At 44.3% G+C, this 5700-nt stretch overlaps 1 long non-coding RNA gene across 1 annotated transcript in view; it reads right to left on the bottom strand.

Moving 5' to 3' along the window:
- Positions 1-2116, bottom strand: part of LOC144588345 (uncharacterized) — a 10699-nt gene extending 8583 nt beyond the window's left edge. The window contains exon 1 of the long non-coding RNA XR_013543858.1: positions 1998-2116. This is a non-coding gene — a long non-coding RNA (uncharacterized LOC144588345). The remainder of the gene's footprint in view (positions 1-1997) is intronic.
- Positions 2117-5700: the final 3584 nt, after the last annotated feature.

The raw sequence follows: 5700 nt of genomic DNA, 5'->3' as shown, positions 1-5700 counted from the left end.
GTACCTTGGATAACTCCTTTAAATACTGGAAGAAAATCCTAGCAGATTCACCATCCTGTGAAAGCAGATCCACCAGCTTCCATCCCACAGCTTTCTCACTGGTAATGATGAATTAGGGTTGACATCACTTCTTTCTCACAAGCTTCTAATCTGTAATGCCTGCATGGCTGGCAGGCACAACATAGTCCTCTCTATGATGGGAATAGCTGAATTTGTTGGATTTGACTGATTCAGATGTTGATGGGTTGTTTTTTTCTGATGCACTGTAAATAAGAATTCAGCAAGCAAGAAAGAAAGAGGGCAGGAAAGACTGCTTCCTAAATTTGATTTAAACCATTTGAGCTATTAAAATGACAATGGGAGAAAGCAAAACTGGTAGAGTCATTTATTGCCATGACTGAACTCACCACTAGAGGAAAAGGGGGAAACTTTCTGAGAGGAGGACAGCAGTGACACAGAAGCCCCTGTGAGCGGACCATCTCACCTTCTCCCCAGTTATGGGGAATTTGAAATAGCAAGTTCCCAGTGGACCTGGGGCACTCCCTCTGGGTGGAATGGCTGCCAGGAGATTCCATGGCCAAAGAACTTGAGGTGCTAGAAAAGGGAACCCAGAGAGAGGCCCCCAAGGAGGCGGCACCAGATGACAACCAGGCAAGGGAGAGCAACTCCGGCAGGGGGAAGGGCGAGGAGGCACTGTGAGAGCTGCAGGAAATAAGTGAGGTGTTGGAGGCAGGGAGGCAGATGTCTGGAGGAGAGAAGGAGAGAGTGGACCAGGGGTACAGACAGGGAACCTTTGGGCAATATGGCGGTAAAGTAAATAGAGGAAGAAGGGACCTAAGGGACTTCTATATGGAGGATGATTCCTCAGAGAGACCAGAGCCCCCAGCTGACTGGAAATACATATCTTGGTATCCTGGTATAACTCAGGGTGCCAAAAGATGAGGCAGAGAAGTACCTTAACCCTCAACTCCCTCCCTGACCTCATTACTGGAGGGAATGGAAACACCAGGCAGAAAAGCACAATTTCTGGAAACCCAGGCCAGGAGAGCCAACTGCCACCCAGCTTTGAGACTGGAGGGGACAGTGACAACAGAAATGGCAAGACCAGACCTTGGAGAGAGAGCAAGACCAAAGAACCTGGGACTGTCAGTGCTGCCCATGGTGTGGGAAGATAAAACCTTTTTGCTGCAGGCCTCATGGTGGTGGTTGCTATGGAGAATCCTATTAAGAGTAAAAGGACTTGAGACCCTCTTGATGTCACTGATTGGTGGGCCCTTTGGCTTGAACATAGACCTGAGGGAAACGCTGGGAACTCTCCCAAATGCTGCTATAAGTGGTTGATTTCTCTCCTTTATTCCAGTTGCATTAAACTCAGTTTGTTTGGATGGAGGAAGGAGCCCACAGAGGCATGACTAGAACTAGCAGGGCTCACACATTCTCTTAGTTAATGAAAAATAGGCCAGCTATGGAATTTTGGGATATATAATTCAAAACCTCTGTTTCCAAGTTCTGGTGGCAGAACATGAAGTGACAGAAGGAAGAGGCTGAATATTCAAAAGCTAGGACAGATACGCCATATAGCTTTCTGCTTCGAAAATGCCACATGAGCACCCAGTGTCCATCAGCACTTGCTTTTAACATTCCCTTTCTCTTCACCTGATGCCTGAACTTGTTGCCGCTGACTTTCATGAGAGCGTGACTGAGCTGACAACAGACAGAAATACCCCCTGAGAGGGCTCTTGTTTTAAACTGTCACCGTTTTGAATGTGGTATATTTCAAGAAACCTCCTGATCTTTCTCTTCTGGCTCGATGATGTATGGTGTGAGTTGCAAAACGTTTTGAAAGAACCAGTTTCAAGCTGTGCATATTCTCAACAGCAAATATAGATTTGTCAGTTTCGGCTTTCCATGTGTGAAAAATTCCCTGTGACAACATTGAGTAGTACCTTTGCTATTGTTTTAATGCAAATCATTGTTTTCAAGACTTTGGTGCTTACCTGGACCGAGTGACTTGGATAAAAATACAACAAACATCTGTGATTTTCCAGTTCCATCACCACTGACAACAGCCTTGTACATTTACTGTAGCAGGTAAGTGTCTCGTGCAGTCTGAAAGTCTGAAAATATGACTGGGTGATCAACACAAGGAATGGCAAAAACATTCAGCTCAAGACGCTTTTTTGTTGTCTGAAGTAGAGGAGCAAATGATGCCTCCTGAAAGCACATACCCAAAGGCCAAGCCCACCAGCATCCCTCCCCACAGTCAGTAGAAATACAAGAATAAATCAAATTATTACAATATAACAACCTGAGAACTGCAGAGTTGGAAGGGACTAGCCCCTGTCAAGGAGGCACAGTGAGAAGTTAAACTCCCAACCTCTGGCTCCACAACCAGAGGCCTGAACTACTGGACTACCCAACAGTTATAGTAATAATATGCTGCCTTTTTCTGACATTCCAAATCAGCTTCTTGAGGTGACAGCCTCATTCTGCCTAACTGTAGCACCAGCCCCTGTAGGACACAGTGGGTAGGTTAATTAAACAAATTGTAGTAAGAAAAAATGCAATTAAAAATACTTACATATAGATCAGTGTGTAGAGGGAAGTATATACAGTATTCCATAACAACATGTAGTTTTATGAATCCATTAAAAGCTATTCTAGAAAGAATAGTCTTTGTATGCCAACAGAAGGGCAAAAGGTAGGAGACCGGCTAGGTCCCCCAGAGGAATACATTCCACAGCCTGGAAGCTGCCACTGCAAAGGTGTGGGAAGCTCCTGCTCAAGGCTGTTAGCTGTTATCTGTTACAGTGACATGCAAACACTCCTGGCAGAGAAGCAGCAGCTTCCAGCAGGCGGGGAGACCTCTCATTCTGCCTTTCTCCTTAGAGTTAGGGCACAGGTTCAAAGACTTTCTCCAGCCAATCCTAGTGGCGATTACGTAACTAGTATCCTATTTGAATTCTCACAACATTCTGTGCAATCGTGCTGAGTTAATAAAAAGAGCTCTCAAGGTGTTGCTTTTAAGCTCCGTTGGCTCGGACATCTGTGGTCGACTTCTTTGTACTTTCTCTAAGGTTAATTGTCTTCCTTTGTTCCGTGATCACCTCTACACAAAGGCCTTCTATGGTATCCTCAACAAATGAGGTTATGAGGTTGGTGGATCCAAGAGAACCTGTCCAGGCTAAAATAGGAAGGTAGGACTTTATCCGTCATGACCAACACTATGGATTGGGTCAGAAAGGGACTGTTAACCAGTGAGGCTGATATAACAGGGGAGTTTATGCTCCCTGTCATGGTGCCCAGCCAGCAGTCCAATGACAGCATTTTGAATCAGTCAAAGTTGCCAATAACTCTTCAAAATCAACCTCATGTAGAATATTGCGGTAATCCAGAGGAGAGGTAACTAAACGATAAATCCCATATCTACGTATATTGGTCCCCCCAAGGAAAGGGCACTGTTGGGGAACAAGCACTATTTGTGTAAATGTCCTGACCACCACTGAGTCCTGTGTGTCTAGACTCAGAGCTGAATCCAGGGGCTCAACCATGCTGGGGTCTTGGCTTTTCAAGGGGATTGTGATTCCCTCCATATAGACTGAACCTTAATCCCTGACCTGCCCTTTGACTGATCAGCAGCACCTCTGTCTCGTCTAGGCTTCAGTTTGTTCACCCTCATCTCGTCCATTATCAACAATAGACACTGTTCTCAGCCCAGAGCAGTCCCAAAGTAGCTTTTGTGTAACTAGATGGAAAGGAGACATAGAATGAGGTATCATCAGTATCCTTGTGATAAAAAAAAAGTAAAGTAAAGGTTCCCCTTGACAATTTTTGTCCAGTCGTGTTCGACTCTAGGGGGTGGTGCTCATCCCCGTTTCCAAGCCATAGAGCCAGCGTTTTGTCCGAAAACAATCTTCCGTTGTCACATGGCCAGTGTGACTTAGATACGAAATGCTGTTTACCTTCCCACCGAGGTGGTCCCTATTTATCTACTTGCATTTGCATGCTTTCGAACCGCTAGGTTGGCGGGAGCTGGGACAAGCGACGGGAGCTCACTCCGTCACGTGGATTCGATATCCTTGTGATATTGAACTAAAATTCCAGACAACTTTCTCAGCAATTCCATGCAGATGTTAAATAGCATGGAGGATAGAACTGAACCCTGAGGGACCCTACTGAGCTTGGCCCTCTTAGGAGGACTGGAGCCACCATTCCATGGTGCCTCCAAAATCTATCTGAGAGAGATAGCCCATAAAGATGCCCCAGTCTGTGGAACTGAAAGCTACCAAGAGGTTCAGCAGAACCAAGAGGCCACACTCCCCACCTAGTTCCCACCAAGGGACTCAAAGGTATCTCCATCCCATCACTGGGTCTGAAGCCAGACTGAAATTATTCTAGACCTCAATTCCTCTAGAACTGAGGAGTCATGGCATTCTGCAATGCCTTCCAAATAATGGAATACTGTAGACTGGTAGGTAATTATCCTATTAAGTAGGATTCAAGAGGGGCTCTTCTAGCAGCAGTCTTACTATTTTCTCTTTTAGGCAGTTGGAAGCCTGCCTTGCTATAACTAGGCATTCACTACTCCCTTTACCCACTCCGACTCTCTGTCCTTGCCTGTAGTGATCACAGTTTGAAACTGACTAGTTACCTATAGTTACCTGTTAAAGTTATTTGCAACTAGTTACTTTGGGGGAAAGAGCAATGCAACTAGTAGCTGCAATGTTACTGTTAGATATAAATTTAGATATAAGTAATAAATTACTTACCTTTAAAAGTAATGTTGAAAGTAATTAAGGATAATGACTTGCACATAGTTACTTTCAAAAATTACTTTTTGCAGGCATTTAGACAGGAATGTTTTTGTTTCTATGCCATTTTATTACCTAAGTCACCAAGTCTTTGTTGTTCTTTGTTTCTCCTCAACTCCACTTTATATCAAAAGTGCAATATCAGGACTGGCCATTAGAGGGAACCAGAGACTATTTCCCTGTTCCCTCCAGGCTTTTCAGTAATAGCAATATTAATGTACTAATCAATTTCAATCCAATGGATTAATTGCATGGCTGAAGCAACAATAATGATAATAGCAATCAGTCTACCAAGAAGTAATGTAAGTTCCTTTTCAAAATGTAAGATTCTGGACTCTAGTATTGACAAGTCCTGGGCTGTTAGAAGCCAGGTGACTAGATGAATTTCTACTATGCAGAGAAGTGTAGCTTTGAAAGGTGCTGTCAGTTTTAATGGGTGCTGGTATTACACCTGTTCCTCTTGGCTAGCCTGCTAGAGGTAGTGCATCCAATCCTGCTCTGTGGTTGTCCTCCATGTGACATGAACTGCTAGATAAACTACTGGATAGCTCAGTGGTTTTGGTATATGGTTGTGGAACCAGAGGTTGGTAGTTCGATTCCCCACTGTGCCTCCTTAACATGGGCTGGACTTGACATGATGATGATGGGGCGGGAGAGGGTGAGGGACTTTTCACTAGTTGGGAAAATGCTGAGTAGTCATTGATCTCACAGATGATGGGCAGGGCAACAATGACAATGATCTGCATTGTGTTGATTTCTCTGCTTTTAGACAGGGAACATGGAGTGCTCTTAAGTCAATTGTAGATACAAAATATGGAACACAACGATCATCAGCTTTTTTTCAGAATTTCACAAGACTGTTCTTTATGCAGGTAAGTGTGTGGAACAT

The sequence above is a fragment of the Pogona vitticeps genome, chromosome 3, assembly GCF_051106095.1.
Source record: "Pogona vitticeps strain Pit_001003342236 chromosome 3, PviZW2.1, whole genome shotgun sequence".
NCBI classification, from domain to species: domain Eukaryota; kingdom Metazoa; phylum Chordata; class Lepidosauria; order Squamata; family Agamidae; genus Pogona; species Pogona vitticeps.
This window is presented reverse-complemented; position numbering and strand designations above follow the sequence as displayed.